Source organism: Camelus ferus, chromosome X, assembly GCF_009834535.1.
Source record: "Camelus ferus isolate YT-003-E chromosome X, BCGSAC_Cfer_1.0, whole genome shotgun sequence".
NCBI classification, from domain to species: Eukaryota; Metazoa; Chordata; class Mammalia; order Artiodactyla; family Camelidae; genus Camelus; species Camelus ferus.
In genome coordinates, this window is record NC_045732.1 from 9,611,119 (window position 1) to 9,638,767 (window position 27,649).

Sequence of the window (27,649 nt, forward strand, 5' to 3'; positions counted from 1 at the left end):
AATATACCTTGCAAAGAAAATAACATTATTGTTGAGGGTTTTCTCAGCAATCATCCTTAAAGAAAATTGCCTAGTCACAGAAGGTCCTTTTAAAAGCAGATTCCATCAGCCATGTGTGGCTGATCAAAGCTGGCGTTTGTAGGAAGGAAGGAGGCTGATCAGAAAAGACAGAGGGGACTTGATTTGGGGGAAGTTATTGAAGAGATTTATGCCGTGGCAGAAATGGTTATAACTTGGGAAGCAGCCAGAAAACGCTGAATCGGAGAGATTATAATATAATCAATACTCCAGGGAACAGGTTGCCGCAGAAGAAAACTACATTTTGTGAAGCGTGGTGCAAAAGCAGTGACAGCGTTTCAATTGGAGAAGAATTCAGAAGGTCAGTATTTTTCCCCAGTAAAGAGTTTTCACAATTGATTGTTCACTCACGTACTTGGATGGATTTTTACCTTGATGATCTTTAATATTATTATTATTACAGAATAGACACTGTTCTAGCAATTAGATACAAGGGCTGTTTCATTTCTGCAGTGTTCTTAACTAGTCAGTCCTTGTCAGCGTTTGGCACGGCAGGGCAGGAAGTGGAAAATTACAGCTCGTGGGCGAAATCCTGTCCACCACCTGCTTCTGTAAATAAAGTTTTATTGAACACGAGGGTGCCCGTTTCCTTTATGTATTGTCCATGCGTGCGTGCTTTTGTGCACCAGAGCAGAGATGTGTACTCGCAGCAGAGACCTTATGACCCACTAAGGATAAATTATTTACTATCTGGCCCTTTGTAAAGAAAGTTTGCTGCCCCCTGTATTAGGGTGTGGGGGAGTTCCACGATCTTCAGCACCCCTTCCTTCCTCAACTGCTTTTTCCAGACTTCTGGGAAAGTATAAAAGGTCAGAATTGATTTCAAGAAAGACAGCATTTTCTATTTTCTAATCTTTTCTTTAAAAGTCTCCAAATTGCGTAGTGAAAAAAGAAAGAATAAAAACCACATGCAACTCTAAATAGTGATTTATCTCTGGGTGATAAAGTGATAGATGAATTTTATTTTATTTTATTTTATTCTTGCTACATGTATACAGTTTCCAAGCATTTTAGCAATAAACTTGGGAGAATACCGTCTGTAATAAAAAAGTTTTTTATTTTTATTTTATCTATTTTTTTAATTGAAGTATAGTTGGTTTACAATGTTGTGTTAATTTCTGGTGTGCAGCATAGTGATTCTGATATATATATCAGTGATTCTGATATATATATATATATATATATATATCTGATATATATATCACAGATATATATATATATTCTGATATATATATATATCATAGTGATTCTGATATATATATATATATATATTTCTTTTCATATTCTTTTTCATTGTAGATTATTACAAGGTATTGAATGTAGTTCCCAGTGCTATACAGTAGGACCTTGTTGTTTATCTATTTTGTATAAAGTAGTTTGTATCAGCCAATCCCACACTCCTAATTTGTCCCTCCCCCACACCGCTTTCCCCGTTGGTAGCCCTAAATTTGTTTGCTATGTCTGTGAGTCTGTTTCTGTTTGGTAGATAAATTCATTTGTGCCTTTTTTTTTTTTTAAGATTTCACTTATAAGTGATAACATATGGTATTTGTCTTTGACTTACGTCACTTAATATGACAGTCTCTTGGTCCATCCGTGTTGCTGCAAATGGCATAATACTATATATTTTTAGAACCTACAAACTTACGGAAATCTCAGACAATTCATTTTACCCAGTCAGTAGGTGCTGGGGTTGGGTCTTGGACAGAAACCGACGTTTAGTGAGCATCTTCAGTGTTAAGAAAAAGTCACGTATCATCCTGCAAGCATGTTTTTTTTAAAATTTAATTTATTTTTTGAATTTTGTTGGGGGGGTGAGTAATTTGGTTCATTTTTTTTTTTTTAATGGAGGTACTGGGGATTGAACCCAGGACCTCTTGAGTGCTAGGCATGCATTCTACCATTGAACTATACCTTTCCTCCCCCTACCCCGCAAGCATGCTTTGATACTGATTTGCAGTGAGAAATATATTTCTGGTCTTTGCTGTGACTGAGCTCCGGAAACCTTTGGAATTTCCTAAGTGATGAGAGCAATCAAGGTGTTTTCATGTAAATGATGTGACTTTGGAAATGCACCTAGGGATGGGGGCTGGTAGCCAACCCTGAATAATAATAATAATAATAATAATAATAGAGGGAACTTTCAGTCCCACCCCTGGACCTGTGGGAGGGGAGAGGGGCTGGAGGCTGAATTAGTTCTCTGTGGCCAGTGATTTCGTCAGTCAGGCCTATGTAATGAATCCTCCGTAAAAAACCAAAAAGGAGGGGCTTTGGAGAATTTCTGGGTTGGTGAACACATGGCGAACTGGGGAGAATGGCGACCTGGAGAGAGCCTGGAAGGTCCGAGCCCTCTGCGTCTCTTCCATCTGGCTGTTCCCGAGATATCGCCTTTCATCATGAGCCTGTGATCTCGTAAGTAAATGTTCCTCTGACTTCTGTGGGCTGCTCTGGCCAATTAATCAAACCCAGGGGAGGGGATTGTTGGAACCTCTGGTCTGTAGCCAGTTTGTCGGAACCACAGGTGACACCCTGGACTTGCAGTCTGTCCTCTGAAGTTTCGAGTGGGTAGGGTGGGGGACAGTGTAGCAGAATTGAGCCCTGAACCTCCTATGCGACCGTATCTCCCGTGGATAGTATCAGAACTCAGTTGAATTGTAGGACACCCAGCTGGGGGTCTGAGAGTTGCTTGGTAGCTTGGAGAAACCCCCACACAGCTTAGAATTGGTGAGCAGAATATTCCGATAGTTTCCTGGGTTAAGTGCTCGTACTTCAGAAGGCTTGCATAAGGTTTCCAGCACAGCTGTGTTTGTGAGGGAAGGAGTGTGGTTTGGATACAAAACTAGCTTTAAAGCCCATGGTCTTTTCAATATTTCACCTGTAAAACTTACCAAGGTCTAAGTGCATGGGAAACATTAAGAAGTGCATACAGATAAGGGGGACCGTACAGCTCAAGCAATAAAAGCGCATGCTTCGCGTGCACAAGGTCCTGGGGTCAGTCCCCAGGTCCTCCATCGAAAAACTAAATAAATAAATATAACTACATCCCTCTTGCAAAAAAAAAAGAAAAAGGAAAAAGCAGTGTATACAAATAATACGTCGCCAACACAAGAGCACAGCAGTGTGCTGTTGGGGCGCTATATATGGTAAGAAAAAATGTATTTCCAGATAAAATATACTGGCACGTAAGAAGTCATAGGGTAAGTGAAGTCATTTTAGGGTGGTAATCTCCATTACAAATGTGTCTCGTAGGTGACCATCCATATTCAAAAGTAAATAATTGAAGATTTTTTTAATACACATTTGATGATGGGCTCTATTTTCACAAGTGCCTGAATTAGGTCAGGTGCTGGCCTCATGTACTTAAAATAACACGAATAGGATGATTTCCTGGAATAGCTGTTACCTCATTTTCTTCTGTTCGAGGCTAGCCCTGTGAGATTGTGTCCTCTGGCCGAAGGCTAAGTGCATTGGAACTTGCAGGCGATCTGATTTTCATGCCCCAGACCCTTTCCCAGATGGTGGTTCTCTGTGAACATTGAGGAGAGGTGTTACCGCATGGCTTTTCGGGGGACGCTGTTTGGCAAGGTGTGATGAACTCATTTTTGGTTGTTACCATTGGAGGGAGGTGGTGGTACTGTCACCCGGTGGGTCAAGGGCAAGGGTGTTGCCCAGAGTGCCCAGGACAGCCCCCACCCCACACGAAAGAATTATCCAGCCCCAAAGTGCTAGCGGCTGGAAAGTGCCAAGGCTGGGAAAGCCTGGACTGGGAAGGGAGGGGTTTGAAGAAGCCGTAGCTTTGTCTAGTTTAAGTCAAGTCTATGACGTGGCCTTGAGGCGTGTTAGTGCCGTCTAAGGCTCTAAGCAGTGCTCCCTGAGGAAATGAGCCGATGGGGTGGGGCTCAGAGTCCTGGAGGTTCAGGCGTGCCGCTGTCTGTGTGATGAGTCTGTGATGTGGTGACGCAGGTGTGCATGAGCATTGACGATACCCCTGTGAAGTGACATCTGATCACTGCCTGGAGGCAGGCGTTTCTGGGGATATCTGGTCAACCAGGAAGGCTCCGGGCTAATCCACCTGCCCTCAGCAGAGAAGGTGCCTGGAAAAAGCACTCACCCCATTAACGCTGACGGTAGGACAGAAGCCACTATTCTGTGATTCGTATCCAGACAGGAGCGTCAAACTTAAAAGGAGACGGTATCTGGGTGATATGTGCTCCAAGGGAAGATCGTAATGGTTGTGAAGGTTTCATAAAGGGATGTTCAGGTTTCTTGCGTGTTTCTCCTCGTGGTCAGTGACTGTGAAGTGTGAAAGCAGCACTTCACCAAAACAGGAAATGCATTTGGGAACAAACAAGGCAGTGTCGGGATCCCGTGACCGTACTTCACTCCAAGATAGCAGGTCCCTTCTCCCACCCACCTTCCAGCTCCTAGGGCTGCAGTCCCCTGCACTAGGGAGGTTTCAGGTGTGGTCTGGACGCCTCCGGTGGTTCCTGGCAGTCAGTTGGAGACATCAGGGCGAGTCGGGAACGAGAAGTGCCACTTCCGCGTCTGGCAGAGATAGGGCGGACTGCAGCACTGTGCTGGCTGCAGTGTGCTTCTGTCACTTTTCCCAAGAGGTGATCTCCTGGCCCTCCTAGCAAAGCAGGCTGAGTGACTCAGGTGCAGGAAGCAGACCAGGAAAGCCTAGGTCATTGCTGTTGGAGTGGAATCTCAGTTTGACTCTTAGGAGCATGAGACCATGGGAATTCAGCTGAGGTTTGGATTAAATCCAATATGGACAAATAAAAGAATAAACTGGAGAGAAAGAAAAAACCTGAAAAGTTATAGAGCTTCAGAAAATGTCTGAATGACCCAGAGGGAGTAACTTCTTATCTGGCAGGATGTGCGCAGATAAAGTAAACGTAGTTACAGAAATATCACATGGCTTTTCGTAAAAGAATATGCATGCGGCTCCTTTCTCTTTGCCACCTCCATCCTGTCCCTCCCAGCTCTCTTCATCCATGTGTGTTAATTGAGCACCTACTGTGTTCTGCATACTGTGCTCCAACTTGGGACCATAAAATGCTTCTTTACCCTCTGAAGGTCACAATACTTAGTGGAGGACAGACGTGTGCAGTGACAGGCAACATCATGGTGGCTACTTTGTCCGGGTGGACACCGTGCTTTAACACGGACAGCAATGTGATGATTTCTGATTATATTGAGGGAGTAAATTGTGGCTCAATTGGGCTTTATCGGACAGTGGAGATTGATAAGAGTATTCTATTCAAAGAGAGTAGAGAAAGCCAATCGTAAAGTTACTAACGTACACTGCGGATTTTAGCTACCTGCGAGAAGTTTTGTGGGGCCAGCGTGGTTGAGCAGGATTAGGCAGAAGTGGTAGGTGGGGCTGGAAGTGTAAGTTGGGGCCGTATTATCAAAGGCCTCCAGCGCCATGCACGGGAGGGTGGATCTTCAAGATACACGAGTGACACTTTGTGTTTTGCCCTCACGTTTTAATTTCATCTTGACCAACATGGATTATGTTTACATATGTATTTTTAGAATTTTTCTTTAATAAATGAAAGTGTAATTTGGGGGCAACAGATTTTATTTATTTATATTTATAAAATATTTTTAAAATACATAAATATGATTTTCTTTTCAATTTAGGTCGAAAAACATTTCTTCTTTCATTCCCAATTTCTTTACATTTTCTGTTGACAAAGAAATGAACCCATTTCCAGGTGTGAAATACAGCTGAACGCGTGCAAATAAATAAAAGCCCAACCTCTGTGTTCTGATTTCCACTGGGGAGCAAGGCAGTGTTTCAGAAGGACCTCAGTTGCTTGCAGCCCCCATTGCCTTGGATCTGGTTTCCCCTCTACTCAGAATGTAAATATACTTCTCTTCCAAGGGATCCCACAAAGAAAGTGGTGGCTTCCCTGACCCCTTGGCGGTCACACAACACTCCAGCGTTCACGTTGCTTTGGTTCCTTATTTCCACCTGTGAGCAGGGTACACTCACACTTTCATCACCCCCCCAACTCAGAGGGGACAAGCTGACATGGCTTTTCAAAGTCAGAACAGTCCTTGCCCTCGACAGGTAGAGAACTTAACCAAGTCTCAGGATGTCAGGCTCCTTTGTCTGGAATTCCTGAGGTGTGTTATCTGGCCTCGCCACACACAGCCCTGGAATTTGCTAATGACTGATTTCACACTGAATAGGAAAAGGGGAAGCTGTATTTAATATAAGCACAGCATTTTCAGAATACCCATCATCTTTTGAGTTGCATCATTCGGAAAGTGGTTAAATTTCTCTATCCAGTAGCTCAGGGGAGTGGGATTTATTGAGAGGTGTAAGGTGAGGTCCATGTGGACAAGGGGTAAAAAAGAACGTGCTTCTGTCAGCTTTCCGTACCCTCGAGGTCCTAGGCCAAGGAGGTACTAGGAATATTGTTCTGGATAGGAGAATGGGATGGTGCCTATAATCTGGAAAAGGGAGTTTGTGTTCGTCAAACAAATTATGCGTATTTTAATTAATTATAAACTAACTATACATAATACATGAAACACTATATAAGTATAGTAGGAAAATATGTCTGTGTATCTGTGAAGATACATGTATATGTATTTATATTCATATTTATTTTTTCATAGCCTAGAGGCTGGCCTGTTTGCCCCCACGAGAGTTCAGCATGATAGCAAATTATCCAGAATATTTTCCAGAAGGAATAGTCTCTGTTGATGGATCGGATAACACGATTAAATTGAATGCATTTTAGAGAAGTTTTACTGTGGTTATAGAACTATTAATTTCTTTTAAAACTATTTTATTGTTGTATTATTTTATTGTTTTCTCTTAGCAGTGGGGAGGTAATTAGGTTTGTTTATTCCTGGAGGAGGTACTGGGGCTTGAACCCAGGATCTCATGCATGCTAAGTGTGTGCTCTGCCACGGAGCTGTACCCTTCCCCCCTCCCAGGGCAGTAGTACCGAAGTCATAATAAGTTGGTCGTAGGTCTGAGTTGCAGAATGAGAGATGCTCAGTTTTATCCTGTTGTCGTGTATCTGGTTTTACTCCAAAACTGTCTGATCAGGTTTCCCCGGCAGCAAGTTTTGCAACTGTTGAACAAACGCAATTTGACATTATAGGGAAAAACTCATGTTACTAATCCATCTGTTCACTGAGAGAAGAGAGAGAGAAAAAAAATCACTGTAAAGAGAGCACTGAGTAAGATATTTGCAGCACACAGCGCAGGCCAGTGACCCACACTGGTAACTTCTCTGTTTTGTGTAGCATCCTGTAAGTTCCAGTGCTGATAAAACGCAGATGCAGACCTGCATGTGCAAACAGTTGTGACGAGAGAGGAGAGTGGGTTCCCTGGCCTTGTTCTCCTGAGGCTTGTTGCTTGGGTTAGGTGGAACACAAATTTACTGAGCTGGCTCCAAGCCAGGCATGGGAGAGAGCAAAGGGGACGATGCCACCACCTTCTGCTTTATCAAGCTCAGATCTACTTGTGAATTATGTGGAGAACCCATCATCGAGAGAGGATGAATTAGGTGAGTCCAAGGACCAATAGGAATCTGGCTCCACCTGACTTTCTCCGGAATGGTAGACACTTTGCAGCTCCAAATCCCGATGACAGTTACTAGTTGAGAAATCAGGTGATCCTCACATTAAAAATGTAACTCATGATTTTTGCCATGCTCACAGGCTGCTCTAATGAGTATAAAACTTGAGTTTTTGTTTCTTCCCCTATGAGAATAGATCAAGGATGAGTCAATCAATGGCAGTTTTTCTCTATGTATATCTATCTATCTGTCTATCTATCTATCTATCTACCTACCTACCTATCTATCCATCCATCTTATCTATCTATCCATCCTATCTGTGTCTATCTACCTATCCATCCATCCATCCATCCATCCAATTATCTATCTATCTGTCTGTCTATCCATCCATCCATCCATCTAATCTATCTATCCATCCATCATCCATCCATCCATCTATCCATCTTGTCTTTCTTATCATTTTAAGTAGGTCCTTGGTATCTTGTTGATAAACGGTACGATAATTTGTTTAGCCAGCCCTGTTGATGGATATTTGGAGTGTCTCTAAACTTCTTTCTATTTCACACAGAAATAGGAGGAGGATGTTTGCGTGTCTCTGAACGTTTGTCTGACTGTCCCCCTGGGACCCGTTTCTAAGGTGCATTTGCTGAGTGGATGGGCAAGCACACTGAAGATTGCTGGTACTGTTTCCAACTGTTCTTCGATGCATTTGTTGACAGTGCATACTGATACTAGGTAGTGCCAGGCTTTTTCATCTTTGTCAGTCTAGTTGTGGAAACAGACATTTTTTGGATTCAGATTCATGACGAAGATGTTTGTTTGTTTGTTTTTTGGGGGGTAGGTAATTAAGTTTATTTATGTATTTTTAATAAAATTTTTTTTAAGTGGAGGTACTGGGGATTGAACCCAGGACCTTGTGCATGCTAAGCATGTGCTCTACCCCTGAGCTATACCCTCCTCTAGGAAACTGTTTTTTAAAACTCAACCCTTACAAGAAAAACAATTTTTTAATGTATTTTTATTGAAGTGCAGTCAGTTTACCATGTGTGTCAATTTCTGGTGTACAGTACAGTGCTTCAGTCACATAGGAACACACGTACATTCATTCTCGTATTCTTCACCGTAGATTACTATGAGATATGGAATATGGTTCCCCGTGCTACACAGTATAAACTTGTTCTTGTAGGAAAAAAATTTGTAAGATTTTCCCTCTTTGCCATATATGGACTTTTTTCTTTTCCTTAATATTACAGTGATTCCTGGTGAGTCTGTCTTGACCATACTGAAACTAAGTTTTTTGTTAAATTTTACTTGCAAAAAAGGGCTCATAACTAAGGAAAAGTAAAAGTTTCGAAGGCCATACAGTTATTTATTTGTTGGGAAACTCCCAGCTCTGAGTCTAGGAAACTGAACAGGAGTGTTAACACTGCTCAGACGTGGAGACCTTTTGTTCAACATTCCCTATTGAGCTCCTTGTTATGGAGAAGATATAAAAATCAGGGTCACTTAAGCACTTATAATTCTCTTAACAAAAACCCATTTCATCTGCTTTAGTCTCGTTAATTTTCATCTAGCGTGTGTATGAGAAAAGAATAAAGGTAGCTAAATCATTCTTTGAAAGCAAATGAATTATTAGTAAGAAATGAGAAACCAAGAGCACTCTGAAGCAAAATGAAATTAACAGACGTTTAAAATTTGAAATCCGTGGTAAAAAGGAAGTGTTCTACAGGCAGTAGGGTGAGAAATGGCATTTTATCTGGAGCTTGGGTAGAAATCTCTTTCCATGGTATGGTGAAAATGGATTTTTCTTTTTTTCCATACAACGGCAGTGACTTTGATGGACAGATTGAGTCTGAATGACAGTTTGTGTACTATAATCTCATGGGAGTTTGTTGGGTCCCATACATCCACAAAACAAGGTCATCTCTGAGGGATCCTAGCGACTGTGACGAAGTTCCCATGTAGGGCCCAGAGTCATTCCAGGTGAAATAAAGACAAAAGAATATCGATTTTAGCTGGAAAAGGAGTAGCAGATATCCTGGGCCAGGCTGGGCTCCTAGGAGGTAAGCTGGAAGGGAGTGAGGGTTTTCCTGCAGGCCAGACCCTGGGGCTGGGGGTAGAGGCTGGGTTGGACACTGATGCCTTTGGGGGGCAGGTAGAGAGCCCTCCAGGATGGAACTGACAGGGTGGGAATGCCAGGTGGGGTGGGGCAGATGCTCCCTGCATGTACATCCATGGTTGCTGAGTAGAAATGCTGGCTATGTGTTACCAGACCCTCTGCTTTTCAATAAGAGAGTCCCTTGTCATGATGAGGATGATATGATCCCAGCCACTTGTTCCAAGGACAGTCATCCAAGACCACTGCCTTCTTTCCACTATTTATTTTATTGTGTGTTTTTTCTGGACCACATGCCAGCATCAGGGTGTTTGAGAAGTGTGTGGACATATGTGGCTGTCTCTATCCAGGGGACCCTAGGTCTTGCTTTGACCAAAACAATCTTGAAAAAGGAAACAAATCAAGGGTTCAGAGTTTCAGCAGCAAATTTTAGCTTTCTTCCCCCACCCCCACCCAAGGGCATGAATGTTGTCTTATCAAAGGCACTTTTGTTTGCAAACAATAGAATTCCTCTTACACAGGCTCAACAAAATGAACAGAATTTATTGCAAGGATACCACAGCATTCTTCAAACACTTGGAGGGGGATGTGGAGCAGGGCCTCTGGAGGAATGAAAAGATGGAGTGCCCACCAAAGATATGAGAAAACACACATTAGGTTTTCCTCCCTCTCCCTGCGTGGTCTTGTAGGGGAAAAAAAAATTTGCACTTTAATGAAAACCTGCATTATAGCTGCCCTGCTCCCCTCCAGGCCGCTGTTCATTGTCTTTGAGCTATTTTCCACCTCTTTGTAAATTGGAGGTAACTGATTGATTTGCAAAATACCTCCTCTCCAAAAAGTACTTTCCTTCATTTGCAATTCAATGCCTTTGCTCTGTAAGAAGTTTTGCTTTTTCCCTGCCAAGGGGCAGGGCTGGTTTCCAAAGAGATGCCATACAGGGGAACAACTTGTTGCAAAGTTGTCCTTGGTTTTGTGGATGCAACGGTCCCCTTCCTTCTGGGTGTGATGTCCACCTCTGGCTTTGGAACTCTTCTGATATTCTTGTGCCTAGAACAAAGGTGCTTAGGAAAGGGGTCTGCAGAAAAGGGCTCTAGAGAAAAACGTGTGCAGTTTAAAGTCAGGTTGATAAATGCTTCTGGCATTTTAAGCAGGCTGAGACCTTCCTGAGACCTCTTGCTTCGGTGGTTGCACAGGCTGGGACAACAGAATGCGAAGAAATCATAAGGGGCTAAAACTTACTGCAGACATGCGCAGTTGGCAAGTGGTGAACAAGATGCACAAAACATCTGACTGCTGTCTCTGAGGTGCTGGGAGCCAAGTGGGGGGGGGTGTGTGCAGATCACCCAAATTTCCCCTCCTCTCCAGCCCAATCCCGGTCAGCAAAAGCATGAGAAAAGCCATTTAAACTATTACACAGTTAAGAAGTTACAAATACCGTATGGTCGCCGATGACAATACGGTCCTGCTCGGTTACAGTGTCCATTATGTAAACCCGTTGCTATAGACTTGGTGTAGACCGAAAGGATACAAAAGTAGACTTCACGAGTCATGTGATTCAAATTACTGCGTGGTAAGTACGGCAGAGAATTTCAGATAGACGTCTGTGGGGCTGTGGAAGGGGTCAGAATGCCTTCCTGGTTGAGGGGATCAAATAAGGCTGCATGAATCAGTGGCATTCAGTGTGGATCCCACATAAGAGGTCAGATTGAAACGTGTAGGATTCAGGGGTGTCAGGGAGGAAGACATATTTCGTCTGCCCTTCGAAGGTCTTTGGGCTGGTCTAAGAGTTAAATGGACATGAGGCAGATGAACAGGAGGAAAGCACACAGAACTAGTCACCTGTGTATGTGGGTGAGATTCAGGAAAACTTGAGTCACTCAGCAGACTGACGGGACCCTCATCTTCAGCTATAAAGACAAAAGAGCATGTTGGTGGTAGCGGTTTGAGACTTCAAAGGAGAGGAAGGCCGTTGATATGCAGATAGAAAGCAAATGTTTGTAAACACATGTTGCAGGGCCAGTGCAGAGAGTGGGACACTCGGTGGATTCTGATCTCCAGACCCTGCTGTGTTTCCCCCACCACACCCGGTCCATATTCTTTGCAGACATCTCTGCGGATGCTCTATTTGAGGAACAAGCCCTCTGTGTAAATTCTTTAGGCGGCTAAGGGGAGGTAAAAAGGAAAGACTTCCTGAATCTTCTGTTTCTTAAAAATAATCAGCCTAAATTAATCCTCATGCCAAAGAGACACTTTTTTTTTGGCGGGCGGGGGCAAATTGTGCTCCGTCCAGAAGGAGGGTGGTGATGTGTTAAAATGTAGAAGGATACCAGATGTACTTCCATAAAAATCCCTGCATTTCCTGTAGCCCTCAGAATAGGCTGATGTCTAGCACCCCTGTTTATTGTCCTTTAGATGTTTTGTGTCTGTGTTTAAATTGCAGCTAACGGATGGATATGCAGACTCTGTAGACTGGGGTAGACTTCCCTCCTCCCAATGAAAGAAAAGTTTGCTTCATTTGAAATTCAGTTCTTTTTAGTTCATATGCATTGTTGATTTTCCCTTTCCACAGATGGTAACATCTGCCTGTATGTCTCATGTCAAATGAATAAAATGAAATCTAACATATATTCATTTTGTATCTGCAAGAATCACAATTTTACCTTTTCTTGAAAACTTTACCTTTTCCCAGGACTACATTCTTACTTTGCTGCAGTTTGTCGTGCTCCATTTAGCTGCCAGGTTAATGTCACCTGTGTCAAGAAACCTTTTCAGATTCCACGGGATACTTTCATTTTTAAAATTTTTAAAGCTTAATTTTTTTTTTTTTTTTACTGACATATAGTTGATTTGCAATGTTGTGTTAGTTTCCGAAGCACAGTAGAGTGATTCAGTCATACATCTATATATTCTTTTTCATATTCATTCATTCATTCATTCATTCATTCATTCATTCATTTATTTATATCAAAGTACAGTCAGTTACAATGTGTCAATTTCTGGTGTACAAGCACAATGTCCCGGACATGCCTATACATACATACCTTCACTTTCATATTCTTTTCCATTAAAGGTTATTGCAAGATACTGAATATTCTTTTCATTGTCGAAAGCAAGTTCGTGCCAGTGTGTGATGATGCACTGTGAGACCAAACAAACTGAAACGTCAGACTTTGGAGCAGACACGTGTTTATTGCGGGGCTGAGCAAGGAGAAAGGCGTGGCTGAGGCTCAAGGAAGCCCTGAACTCCCTGGTGGGTTTCGGCAAAGCATATTTAAAGGCCAGGTGAGGGGCTGGGGGTGGGGGCTGTCTCAGGATATGTGATCAGTTCGTGCACAATTTTCTGATTGGTTGATGGTTGATGTGGAGGTAAGAGGGTGGTCAAAACCGTCAACCTCTAGGCACCCGAAGGTCTTGGGGCCACGTGTTCTCCATTATTCAAGTACTTAATTCCTTCCCTTTGGTGGTGATTTTTAGCATCTGGAAAACTCAGGAGATATAAACTCAGGAGATAATAAACTCAGGAGCTACAGCAGAGGATATGAGGAAGGAGTCTGTCCCTGGAAGGCCCCCCAGGGTCCTGCTCAGTTATAATTTCATTATAGGTTATTGCAAGATATTGAATGTAGTTCCCTGTGCTATACAGTAGGACCTTGTTTTTTATTTTGTATCTAGTAGTTTATATCTGCTAATCCCAAACTCCTAGTTTATCCATTCCCCACTCCTCCCCCTTGGTAAACATAAGTTTGCTTTCTACGTCTGTGAGTCTGTTTCTGTTTTGTAAATAAGTTCATTCATGTCATTTTTTTTAGATCCATGTGTGAGTGATATCATATGATCTTTGTCTTCCTCTGACTTATTTCACTTAGTATGATGATCTCTAGGTCCATCCTTCTTGCTGCAAATGGCAAAAATTTCATCCTTTTTAATGGCTGAGTAGTATTCCACCATATATTGGTATATAATTCCACTGTATGTTTTATATATATATATACACACACACATACACACACACTGCAAGACATCTTCTTTATCCAGTCATCTGTCAGTGGACACCTAGATTGTTTCCATGTCTTGGCTGTTGTAAATAGTGCTGCTGTGAACACTGGAGTGCATGTGTCTTTTACAATTAGAATTTTCTCCGGATATAGGCCCAGGAGTGGGATTGCTGGCTCATAGGGTAACTATTTTGTTTTTAAGGAACCTCCATACTGTTTTCATAGTGTCTGCACCAAATTACATGGATGGGGTACTTTCAGATCCAGACTCCTGTCCTCAGAAGGAGGAATCTAATTGGCCCAATTTTAGTCGCAGTATTCACCCCGATCTAATTTATTGGAAGGGCAAGGGCCCATTTCATTGTGTGAGGGAAGAAGTTTTAAGACAAAAGGTGATCATCTGCATGTGTTCTCTCTTACAGTGAGGAGTTGTGGTCTTAACAGTCACTTCAACTTAATAAGCTTTTTTTTTTCCCTTTTTGCCAAAGGAAGTATCACTTGATATTCTTCTTCATTAAAGGTTATTGCAAGATACTGAATAACCTAGTCAGCTCTTGATTAAGCATTATGCATCTGGAAGGTCTGATTTTTTTTTTTTTTAATTGAAGTACTGCCATTTACAGTGTGTTCATTTCTGGTGCACAACACAATGTCCCAGTCATGCACATAGATGCATATATTCATTTTCATAATTTTTTCATTAAAGGTTATTACAAGATACTGAACATAGTTCCCTGTGCTATACAGAAGAAACTGTTTTTTAAAATCTATTTTTATATATAGTAGCTAATATTTGTAAATCTCAAACTCCCAAATTTATCCCTTCCCTGGAAGGTCTGATTTTTTCCAGTGGTCTGATTTACTGCGTTAATGTTGATGGAACCCTATATAATAAAAATGCAAGATAAAAGCATGAATGTTTAGACTCAATTTACAAAATGTTAGCAGTCCTTTTAATTTATGGTGTTATATTTTTCCTCCAAGGAAGCCTCAAACCTGTGAATCTTCTTTGTAAGATATTGTGAAGTAGAATGAGGTAAATTTTAGGAGAAACATATTTAGGACCTGTTATATCTCCAAAGCCACATTCTTTAAACTATAGGAATTCTTCTGTGTCAAGTTTGGTATGATAAAAATTATTTCCCATTTCTACTGGCTGTCTCAGCCTCTTGGCACTACAAAACCATTTATTGTGTATTTATTCCTTTGCAATTCTTGAATTGAGGCAGCAGTGTAAGAGCGTTTTCTATCCAACTCGGGAGACAACTTGATTGCCCTGTTCCTACGGAGGCATCTTCACATTCAATCTGGATCCCGAGGGCATGGAAGATTGAAAGGCGCCCTAGCAGAGGAAAATCTCACAGCCACGTTTCAGTGATGTGCTGGGAAGTCAGGACACAACAAATACAACACCGAGGTACGTGCTGCATCATGACTAAACTTTCACAAGACAGACTCGCAAAAGCAAAACAAGACAATGGATTTGAATTCAAATAATTCTCGAATCCACAGCACCGTGGTGTTGGTGATGAAAAAGGGGCCGAGGAGGAAGAATGAGAAAGGATAAGTCAGAGATAATCTCCTAAACATGACGTGTGGCTGGTGAATCCCTGGGCAGAGAGCTTAAGTTAAAAGAAAAACTTTGGCGGCGTTGTTTTTTTTCTAACCTCGGAATATTTTTGTTTCAAGTGGGTATCAGTGCTTGTGAAACACAGATGGTCTGCAAATCTCTATTCACTGGACCACTTGAGTACAGAAACTGGAAGAACTGGTCAAAACTGGGAAGCCAGAATTCAGATATTTAGATTTCACAGAATCAATACTGTATTACATCCTTTTGGTCCCTTTTTATGTGAGCATGTGTCCACTGCAAATATATATATATTTTTAAAGTGAAAGTGAAAATTAGGTGTTGGGGACTAAGAGACACACATTACTATAAATAAAATAAACCGAATTACCCCCTTTACCTCCGTTTATTGAACCCAGGACTTCATGCATGCTAAGCACACACTCTGCTCCTGTGCACATTTTATATACATTCACCAGTTGTGTACAGTTGGCTCAGTTTTTATTTTCCCCTCTCTCTCTCCTCCACTTTTTTCCCTGATCATTTGAGAGTAAGTTACATGATCTTTGACCCCTAAATATTTCAGTGTGTATTTTTTTTTGAAGAACAGAGACATCTTTCTGCCTAACTAGGATACAACGGTCAAAGTCAAGAAACTTGACTGTGAGACAACACTATGATCTTGTCCACATTCTGTATTCAAGTGTTGTCAATTTCCCTGACCTTATGTATGGTTCCCAGTCACGGCTCTCGTCCGTTATCACACCTTACAGTTAGGTTTCCTTTCATCTGGAAGTCCGTTAGCCAGTTACTCGTAGACTGGCCCCCAGTGTCATTTGGTACGTTGGTCAACACTTAATTGAGATACTCAGTTGATTCCTCTCTGAGCTAGTGACATAGGTGTTGTAGCAAGTCTACCTGTAGGGCCAGCTGGAAGATAACAAACCAAAATTCGGTAGTCTGGGTCCTCAGAGTGGGTCTTGGGATTGGTCATACGTTGACAGAGTTATCCTGTCCCACAAGCGTCTTCTTCCAGGGGAGTCGGAAACTCGATTTTGTTCCTGCATCCAGAGTTTAACAGAGAGAGCAAACATTAACCCCTGGGGAGCCAGGTAGGTGGAGGCTAGTTAACGAGCTTTTGTAGTTTGTTCACACCTTACCTTGCTCTCACTATTTGCAGACTCCCAACGAACGTTAGGGATGTTACCCGATGTGATGAGATTGGCTGTGAGACGCATGGGTGCTCGGATACATAGTGCCCAAGTACTGAATATTATGAACGGTGCAACAAAAGGAGCACGTTTTACAGGTGGAAACAGTTCTTGTTCAGGTTTCATGAGATACTAAACTGTAACTCCAGGGCACTTGGACACTGTCTTTCGACAGTAATTTGCGTCGTCATCTGTATACCATCTCACCTTAGCCCCCAGACAGAAAACTCATGTGACCAAGGTCTCTGGACCAAGTCCCAGGAACACCCATGTGGAGACATAACCCTGGTTACGAGGGACTGATAGTTTCCTTGAGATGTGGCTGTGTATTTGCTATTAAAGTTTCAGTGTGAGACTAGTGCCTACTGTGTATTTCATGGGTTCACTGCTTCTGCAGGTGTTCTGTCTTCTTTTTTCCCCCCCCAAAATTTCCTTTGTTAAGATTCTTCTTTTTTTTCATTTATTAAATCCATTAATTTTACTTTATTTTTTTTTAATTTAAGTATAAAATATTTGATCTACAGTGTTGTGTTAATTTCTGGTGCACGGCCAAGTGATTCAGTTGTACATAAATATATTATTTTTCATATTCTTTTCCACTATGGTTTATTACAGGATATTGAATATAGGTCCCTGTGCTGTACAGTAGGACCCTGTGGTTTATCTGTTTTATAGGTAGTGATGTGTATCTTTAAGATTCTGTTAGTAAGCTGAGATAACCCAAAAGCCTTACAAAAACTCTCCTGGTTCTCAAATATTATATGCCAGGTGACTGGGGTTCATAGAATTGTTGGCCCAAAGGGTGGCCATTTCCTCCTTGACCAAGTTATGAAAATGAAAGAATCTCTTAAGACCGACAGAGCCCCTGGGAGGGGTGACAATCCCAGTGTCGCCCATCCTAGGTAAGCAAGTCGATTCAACAAACGGGTATTGGATGCTGCTGTAGTTTGGTTAGCAGTGGATGAAGGCGAACGTGGGAAGCATGATGGAGTGGGTCATCATCCGTGAGGTCACGGGTACTGGTTTATGAGGGTCCGTGGAGGTCGTGGTATGGAGCTTGAATTTTATTCTAAGTCAGCTGACAATCTGCTATAGAAATAAGACACATATGTTTAATCCGTATCTCTCCAGCTCATATATATTTATCTCAAATACTTCTGTTGCGTTCACAGAAGTGTAGAAGAAATGAAGGCAGAAGGAATAAAGCGAGAGATGCCCAGACAAGGAAATTGCTGGGTTATGATTCACTTGGAAGACCAGCATAAAAATTCATAGCAGAATCTATCAATTTTGGGAAATATCAAGGACAGAGGGGCTAAGGAGACAAGATGATGGAGTGTGAGGTTTTAATCTTAATCGTGACGGAAGGAAGCAAGATAGCAAGTGAAGTTAGAAATTTCCATGTTTTTTCCCCCCTGTTTGCAAACATTTAACCGAAGGGGTTGGGCTTAGGCAATGGAGAATGTGGGAGAAGGGACATGCTTGGGGATGAGGAGATGAATACAGGGGGGTGCTGGATGTTTTGGCAAAGATGAAGAGGTGAGAGCTGAGTACCAGGAGCCCTCAAGTTGTCTGTCTCAGTATCCAGGTGTGGGTCGTAGAAGCACCCCAAACTTCTGCTTCTGATTTGCTTACATTTTGTGTCTGGTTTCTACTGCTGCCGTCATATAACAGATGACCACAAATCCAGCAGCCTCAGCTGATTATCCCATAGCTCTGAAGTTCAGAAGTCCCGGTGGGCTCGGCTGGGTCTCACACATCTGAAGTCAAGGTGTTAGGCGGGCTTCCCTGCGGGCACTAGGCGAGCTTCTGCTGCTCATCTCATGCAGGTTTTATTGGTAGAATTCATGTCCATGGGAGAGTAGGGCTGAGGCCCCTGGTACTTTGTGGGCTTCCTGTCAGGGGTCAGTGTCTTCTACAGGGTACCTACAGTCCTCGGCTCAAGCTCCGTCATCGTCAAAGCTAGCAGTGCCATACCAAATCCTTCCTGTACTTTGAATGTCTCTGACTTCCTCTTCTATCTCTGCTTGTAAGGACTTGTGTGACCGCATTGAACCTACCTGGAGACTACCTTGATCAGCTCCCTATTTTAGTTAGGGTCGACTCATTAGTAATCTTAATTATTTCTGCAGAGTCCCTGTTGCCATATTCACAGGCTCAGGGGTGAAGGCATGGAAAGTTCTTGGGACTCTCAGTTCTCCAGATCACAGATGTCAACTCTCCTGTGGCCCTCGCCTAGATGTGTGACTTGGGGCGAGTCTTTGCATTCTTGCTCTTAAGTGTCTTCAAATGTGAACTGGTGGTGCTGCATCCTGGGGGGTGTTTGAAGGATAAAAGCAGCTAATAGCTGTAAAGCAGTTAGAATAATGCTTGGCACATGGACAGTGGTAGTTATTTAAAAAAAGTTCTATTGAAATATAGTTGATTTACAATGTGTTAGTTTCAGGTGTACAGCAAATTATTCAGCTTTATATATATATATTCTTTTTCAGGTTTTTTTTTCCATCATGGGTTATTACAAGATATTGAATATAATTCCCTGTGCTGTACAGTAGGTCCTTATTTTTCACCTAGTTTTATATTTAGTAGTGTTTATCTGCTAATCCCAAACTCCTAATTTATCCCTCCCTCTCCTTCCCCTTTGGTAACCATAGTTTGTTTTCTATATCTGAGAGTCTATTTCTGGTTTGTAGATAAGTTCATTTGTATCCTTTTTTTTTTTTTTTTAGATTCCACATGTAAGTGATATCAGATGGTTTTTGTCTTTGTCTGACTTGCTTCACTTAGTATGATAATCTCGAGGTCCATCCATGTTGCTGCAAATGGCATTATTTCATTCTTTTTTATGGCTGTGTAGTATTCCATTGTACAAATATACCATAACTTCTTTATCCAGTCATCTGTTGATGTGCATTTAGGTTGCTCCCATGTCTTGGCTATTGTAAGTAGTGCAAATGTTAGTTATGTTGGAAAATATAAAAGCAGCAAGCATCAGAATCTAGAGGTGAGTTGCTAATCAGAAAAAAATGGGAATCAAATGCTGAGGTCACTTGTTGGGTGGAGGGTCAGGCTAGGTCATGGAAACAAAAACAAATTCCTCCTGCAGGGGAGATGAGCTGAGTCGACTGGCAGGCAAACAAGCAAATAGGATGATTTCAGGTACAGTTGAATGTTAATGAAAAAAGTAAAAGAAAGATGCTTCAGGGGGAATTTCCTATTCAAAACCTGCTAATTTTCTGATTTTCCTCCTTGGAAAAGGCTAAACCAGGTCTGAATTGGGGGTGGGGGAGTGATGGACGTACAGCCACTCCCACGTCTTTTCTTATCGACACCCATGCTTAGGATGCAGGCTTCAGCTGGAGTGAATTTGTGAGTGTGAGAAAACCAGTCTGACAGCCACGTCTTGGCCCTGCCTTTCCATGGAAACTTACTCTCTAGGCATTTCTCAGTTTACAAAGGACTAGCCATAAATCCTACCAGTGAAGGGCTTCAGAGATGGGCTGTGAACCTAGGAGGAAGGAAAGAGATGTTTTCTCCCCTACCTGCCAAAGAGACCTTCAGAATGTGTTGTGCATTAATCCAGACTGTTCATTCACTGTGCCTGAATTTTAACAGATATTTACATAATTTTATGACATTGGTGGCTTGCAGTTCCTTCTCTCCCCACTTAAAATACATCTCCTTCATTCTGTCATGGGAAGAGCTTCCTCAAGGATATATGAATTTTTTAAACTTATCTACAGAGTCATTGAATGTCCTTAGAACAAGGAGGGTGAATACACTGCCCTTTTTTTTTTTTTTTTTTTGGTGCAAAGTATCAACTCTGCTTGTTCAGAACCCAAAAAAGAAGACATCGTAGGGACGTGAAGTCAGGGAAGGCCACTGCAAGACCTTTCTTAAGCTTCAGAGAGGATTTAAAGTTTTCTACACTGTAGAACTACTAAAAATAAAATACGGCATTTTTATTAGAATTTTTTCCTTTCATTTCTGTGACTCCCATTAGCTAAAGTGCTGAGAAAAAGATACTGGTTCTGCGTAGGGAGAAAAATGGAGGATAATTCAGTTACATACGAAAATTGTCAAAGTTAAGAAGCTCTTGGCCAAGGTATTAAGAGTTGAGGTTCGCACTGAAATACACGTGTATTAAAATATAAACTGAAATGTAGGGTATATATCATGTGATATTCGTACGTTACAATGTATGATATATTAATATATTTTTTAAATATAGAGATTTTGAGTGTTACAAGTTACTATATATTATTATTGTATAACGATGCATATATAGAACATTATATTGCTTTTTGATGTAATGTGTGTTTTCTGTATGGTATGCAATGCTTTGCATGCGTACAGGTGCATAGGTGGATGTATGATTTAGGTACGTACACTGTGAACAACAGCAGTGCCTTTTCCAGTTTTCGATGTTCACTGTTGGGAGTAATCCAGGGTCTAAACGGGTCATCCTTAAAGCCACTTCTGTACCAGTTACATACCTGTGTCATTTTCCAAGAAATGGGCGTTGAGGACATTGATTTTTGTTTGTTTTGTAACTCTAGCTTTAAATTCTGAGTTGACAGCAAAGAGGAGAGTTACTGAGATCTTCCCTGAAGATGAGCTTAGTGTTAGACCTCGTATGTCTACATGCCACGTCTTTCTACATTTTCCACACAGAATGCATATGTACCCAGAAAAAAGTCTGAAAATTGCCAACTTCCTTCTCTCTCTGAACTGCATGCTGGCAGTCATTTTCTGGTTATTCTTTTGTGGAACTCCCAGGTAGACAGCCCAGGGTCGCACCGGGCAGCCTGGGACAGTCAGGCAGTGGGGCAGGTGTTGCCTGGGGTCCTGGCATCCCGTGGGGAGGTGTGTTGGGCCGGCAGTGACTGGTGCTCTGGGGAAGGGGCACGGGGTACCCGAGGGAGGGTCGCAGTGTTTGTGGAGGCTCAGTGTGGGGCGCGCCCTCTTGCACTGGGTGCTGGCCTCCAGTGGACGCTGTGTGTCGTTGCTGGTCACAGCGTGGCTCCTTGGCCTTGTGGGTGGGAAGTTACACCCGTGCAGGGCCCTCCTGGTCCCAGGAAAGAGAAAACAAGCTGCCTCTGGCTCTGTCATCCCATACACAGCCCATTTGTCTCTCCACTTCAACTTTCATACTAAAAGGACGTAAAGTCAGTATCTGCTATTACTGCCTTTAAAAATATTCGTCCACGCCATACCACGCCCCCCGACCCCCCATCCCATAGCCTCCTTCATTGGGTTTATTCCTAAGTATTTTATTTGGGATTTCGGGATTTGCAGGTACACACTACTATACAGAAAACAGATAAACAACAGGGTCCTCCTGTAGAGCACAGGGAACTACATTCAATATCTTGTCATAACCTATAATGAAAACGAATAGGAAAAAGAATATATATATACGTATAACTGAATCACTATGCCGTGTACCAGAAATGAACCCATCATATACTAAGATGAAACAGACAAATAAACCCAGGCCATACTGGCCCTAAACCAAAAAAAAAAAAAAAAAAAAAAAAAAATATCCTCATTCCCAGCAGTAATTACCTCCCATGTTACCTGCAAAAGAGGCGGACGTCCAGCCTGGCTTTCTCACTTGTGCAGAAACACTAGTTCCTAGTAAAATGCACTGACCGGACAGAGTTCTCCTCATTTCACTTACTGTTGAAACTCAACATGTAAGTGAATAACCTTGATGCAAGAATTATACACCTTTATGCATCTGAGTATGAACGTTAAATTCACCTTCTCGTCCAGACTAGAATGTGGGCCCGCTCTGGAGACAGCCAGAGCAGTCTCTAAGTTTTCCCTTCATGGGAAAACTTGTTTTCCCCTAATACGCAGAACTATTTCTTTTTCCTTCCATGTTTACATCATTCTGAGCTGACTGTTGTCCTCTGTTTCCTTTTTTGGCTCCTCTGAGCCAAGGAAGTCAAAATTTGCTCCATCAGAAGTACGGTTTCTCGTGCGGTATACCAGAAATAATCACTCATGGTAAACTGACAGTACTTCAATAAAAAGTAAAAAAAAACCAAAAAAACTAAAACACACACAAGATAACAAAGTTGCAACCAGCAGTAAATAAGCCCTAGAGATCGAATGCACCGTGTCATGAATATAGACGACAAAACTGTATGACAAGCACCAAACTTGCTGAGAAATTGCAACTCGATTATTCTAACCACTAAAAAGAAGGGATTAATTTACGGAACATAATAGAGGTGCCAGTTTTTGCTACAATGGCAATCAGATAATATACAAATGTATCAAATTAACATGTTACAGACCCTACGTTTATACAATGTTAAATGTTTGGAATACTTCAGTTAAAAATAGGTAAATAAATAAATGAAACCAGCAAGAAAATAAAGATACTAAAAATATATATAGTTTTTTGCCCCTGCCCCCATTCCCTCCTCCCCCCACTCCCTCCTCCCCTTCCCTTTCCCCATCCACCCCCCCCTTCCTCTTCATTGTTAGTATTATCCTCATGCTACGGTTTCCTTTTTACTCTTTGGTTCCCCAATCTAAAGCCATCCTCTCTGGAAAACATGTGGCAAATGCGATGTATTTGGCAGGGTGACTGTGTCTTCGCAAGCTGGTCCTGCCGCCTCTTGGTTTAAAAAGCCTTCATCAAAGGCATCATCCTTATGGAGGGGAGGAGGGGGAGGGAAATGTGTGGCAGTAAGGGTCCTCCTTATGCAGATAAGGGTCTCTTGGGTGGTCAGAATTGTCTCTGGGAGTAGCTCTCTTCCTGGCTTGGAGACGTCTCTGCAAATGGGAAACTGCTGTGTAAGTATAAGTTTCCTTTACGAAGAGGAAACTTGTATGTTCGATGAGCAGGCCGGTAGGGAAGGCAGAGAGCTTTCCGTGAGTCTGCTGTTCCTGATTGCCTTTAGCTCAGAGGAACTTGCACAGCAAACAGGCATATTTTGGGGTGGCAGTGTTCTAGATCCCTTCAACTCAAGCTATGGGGGTTTGTCTGTAGGAGAACTTAGGAGTTGCCTGGATGGGAAATACAGCATTAGCTGAGAATCCGATGTGCCTCATTCCTCGAACACGTGTTGGTGGAGCCCCTGCTGTGTGAACACAGCTGCCTAGGTGGGAGGGATTGTCCAGCATTACAAATCCCTGCCCCCCCAGCGCTGACGTCACCATGTGTGTCGGGGGCAGTGGTCTTATTCACGGACGTATCAATTTTCATCACAAAGGGCTACATTTTTTGTGTGTATCCTTGCAGCTCTGCCCTGCCCTGCGGTGGGTAAGGATGCTCTCAGGACACCTTTGCTTTCAAGCGCTCATCTCTTTTCTTGGGAGCCTGGTCCTGCTTGATAATCTGTCTTGAATCTTCATGCTCCCCTCAGCTGTCTTTTTTCCTCTGCAGTTTTCTTAGCTGCAGATTTCTCTAGCTCCCTGGGATTAGTAAATACCTTAAAGGATAGTGTGTGTAAAAGAGAAATGCAGCCTCTTTGTTTCAAAATGGGATGAGCAAACGTCTGCTCGCAACTACCTCAGAGGTACCTATCGAAGCACACCACATTATAATTTATTATGTTTAGATCGGAGGAGTCTTTGCGGGTGGCCAGGGACAGATGCCTCTCTCAAGCCAGCTTAATCAGAAAAGGAAATATCATTTTCCCTCTACCCTTCTGAGTGTGTTCTCAGCTGAGTCCCGTTGTCATGGAAGACAGCAAGTAGTTTATTAACATGACTACCTCACGTGTACGTGGGAGATAACCAGCAAAAATGAGTAATTCACTGATAAAGACTAAGCCGCCAGCTTAAATACTGTCTTCAACTAAAGGTAAGGAAGGAGAAATGTGTGTGTGTGTGTGTGTGTGTGTGTGTGTGTGTGTGTCTGTGTGTCTGTGTGTGTGGTGGGGAAGCTATGGTGGGGTTACTGTGGAAACTACAGTAAACAAAGGCAAGGTTCATTATGCAGATTTGACTTGGTGCCTTTTTGCCTGATAAGATTTCTTTGTGATGTAGGGACCTCCTTCTCCTGGCACAGAGAGGGAGACACCCTGACAAAAGGAGATTTCCTTTATAAACTGTAAGCTTCCCTTTCAAAAGGGTAACTTCTTCTGTCCTCAGGGCTTCTCCCCTGTCTGCTGTTTCTCAAAATAATGAGCTCAAAAAAAATCCAAATGCCAGATAAGAATATTTGGGGTGCACACAGTCTGGTACTTTACATCACTCTCTGCTTCTACACACAGAACTTCTCCGAAGGACACGTACTAGACCTGCCGAGGTGCTGGACCCCCTGTGGGACAGGTGAACGTGTCAGAGGAATGAGCCATTGTGATTAGCCAGGGCGAGCTCTCAGGAGCTTCCTTTTGGCTGGGAGACAGGTGGACACCTGTAGCTGAGAGTCCTAACAGGGCTTGTGGACGGTGATGGGAGGTACGTGGGGGCCTACACCTGCCGGTCCCACCAGAGCCGTTTAGATTAGAGGCAGGGCCGTTGTTCTGCGGGAAGAGCATGCCACGAGCCCCTTCCTCTCCCCGCACCCAGAGCCAGGGCTGTCAGTCATCCTTCTGCACTGCTTTGTTGGGTATCCGTTGCACTGTTCTTTGAATGTTTTATCTCTCCCTGCACTGAAATTGTTTTGTTGGAACACATCCCAAAGGATATGCTTTTATGAGAGGAAGTGTATGTGCAGTAAACATGATGAGAACCTTGATTGCTGGGGGAAAGTTCTGATACTGTTTAATAGTTTGGATATAAAACCGTGGTGCAGACACATTTCCCTTCAGAACTTTGAAGTCGTAGGCTCTCTGAGTTCACGTCCCCAAGGATGTGATGAGATGTGTTTCTAAGAAACATTATCTCCTTCTCTTTCTCTAAGCTTTTGGACTTTGGACTCTTCATCCTTCTCATTCGGGTCTCTCACTCATCAGAATGTGTGTGTGTGTGGCTGTTTTTGTTTTGTTTTGTTTTGTTTTGTTTTGTTTTTTAAGCTGCTTTGTTCCCATTCAACCCCAAGTCACGATCATCGCTTTCCAAATGTTGGAGTTGTTCTCTGATTTAATTTATCGTCGTTCCCCCTAGTTTCTCAATTCCCTCCTCGGGAAATCCTATGAGCTTCTTAACGCTCCTTCCTTGATCTCGCCTCTGCGCCCCTTCAGTTTACTTTCTCTTTCTTTGTAATTTTTGCTGTAGGTTCTGGAATATTTACTCAGTTTTATCCTGCAGATCATAAATTTGTTCTTTGGGCATGTTCATTCTGTAATGTGACTTTCTGTGAACTACCTAGTAACTATCATTCATGTTCCATTTTTAAAATAACATGTCACTTTTCTACGAACATCCTTAGGAATCCCCCCGAAGGTACGAATCAGGCTCCTAGAGGACTTTCTTTATTTCTTCTGTTACACCTGTTTTGTATATTTTTACGTTGTTCCTTACTGTCTTGATCATGACTTAAGCGTATTTTTTTTATCCTGCTCACTCGTTTGTTTTTCTACCAGCTGGTCTTTTTTGTTTAACTGTGCATATTACTGAACAAGAGACTGAGTTCGTGGCGGGGCTACAGTGTCTGCTTTCCCACTGTGTGGCTTTGTTTTGTTTTTTCTTTTTTTTTTTTAAGTATAGTCAGTTACAATGTGTCAATTTCTGGTGTGCAACACAATGTCCCACTCATGCGTATACATACATATATTCGTTTTCATATTCTTTTTTATTAAAAGTTATTACAAGGTACTGAACATAGTTCCTTGTGCTATACAGAAGAAATTTTATTTTTGTATGGCTCTGCTTCTAATGGATTTCTTTCATAAATGTGGAGATGCCAGGTTCTGTCAGCAGACAGATTTTTCTAAAAGGGCACAAGGGGGTCACACGGGCACTCTTAGGATCCCAACAAAAACAAAAGAAACGTCGACTTCGTTCTGGGAGGGGAGGACCCCGTGCGTTGTGCTCCTTGGTAAGTCTTCCTTTCAGTTCACTTTCTGTGTCCACAGAGTGATCTCCAGTCACCTTGGTTTTCTTCTTCTTCTGTTCTTGCATCCACAGCTGAATGAAGGGCTCCTCTGTGAAAATCTGTCATAATTTAGGAAGCGGGTCTGGGGCTTTGGCTGGGGACAGAAGCTGGCAGGCACTCCATGGCCACCTCGAGGTGTGGGGGCCTGTGTGGTAGACCTCCACACATAGGTCCCCATGAATCCAGCTGCGTGATCTCTCTGGGTCCTACACACATCACTTGCTAAGGTTCAGTTGTCATTTATCTACCTGTGTAGTCTCATTTCTCTTTAAAAATGTTGTGGGAAGTTGGCGATACCCTTCGATCTTTTTGATCCTACCGTGAAGTTGGCATTTATCTTCTATAATGTCACTTATTTCAGAAGCCTACCACGGGGAAGGTAGGCAAATGTGTGGCTGCTGTCCCTGGACTGAACCAGAAGTTCCATCGTGAGTTAGTATCTGAATTCCAGACTGGCCACATGGATAATATATATCGCTTCTAAAATCTCCCTTGCAGACTATTCGTCCTTAACTAGATGATCAGAACTTACTTTATATCCCAGACTTACATGGACTCTGTCGTGATTTTTACATTTTCCATTTAGTCAAAAAATATTTGTATTTGTTGGCCTCAAAACAAAAATAGGTTGATCACATTGGAAAATGACCTTCTTTCTCAAGTTTGACCTTCATGCTGTTTTATGTTGAGTTGTATTTTAGAATCAGTCCTTCCACCTGTTGACCTTGAGATGGGACTTCCAACTATTTTCCCCCACCTCACTTTTTTTTTTTTTTAATTTTTTAGCTTTTTGCTTTTCTGTTTTACCAGCCCAACTGTGTACACAGGCTATGACTGATGATTATTTAGCAGCAGAAGATTGACCTCATCTTCATCAGGAAGCCTCAGTGTTGCGTTTAGGCAGATTCTGTTTCCAGTAATGAGGATACAGGAAACATCGCTTCCTTTGCAAGTTCTTACCCTTCCTCACGCTTAAAGAAAGACATGCTTTGTCGTATTCGGCTATTTCTCACCGTTGGATTTCCTGGTTTTGCTAGGAAACGTTCAAACAGAGCAAAGAGCAAGATTTTTCAGTAAAAAGTCATTTTCCTGTTGCATTGATGAGGTTGTGTAATGCCCGGAGCAA

The 27,649-nt window shown here is 42.3% G+C and overlaps 1 long non-coding RNA gene across 1 annotated transcript in view; it reads left to right on the plus strand.

Moving 5' to 3' along the window:
* Window positions 1-27,649, plus strand: part of LOC116662069 — a 32,723-nt gene that overhangs the window by 760 nt on the left and 4,314 nt on the right. Inside the window, exon 2 of the long non-coding RNA XR_004318063.1 lies at window positions 292-379. This is a non-coding gene — a long non-coding RNA (uncharacterized LOC116662069). The remainder of the gene's footprint in view (window positions 1-291; window positions 380-27,649) is intronic.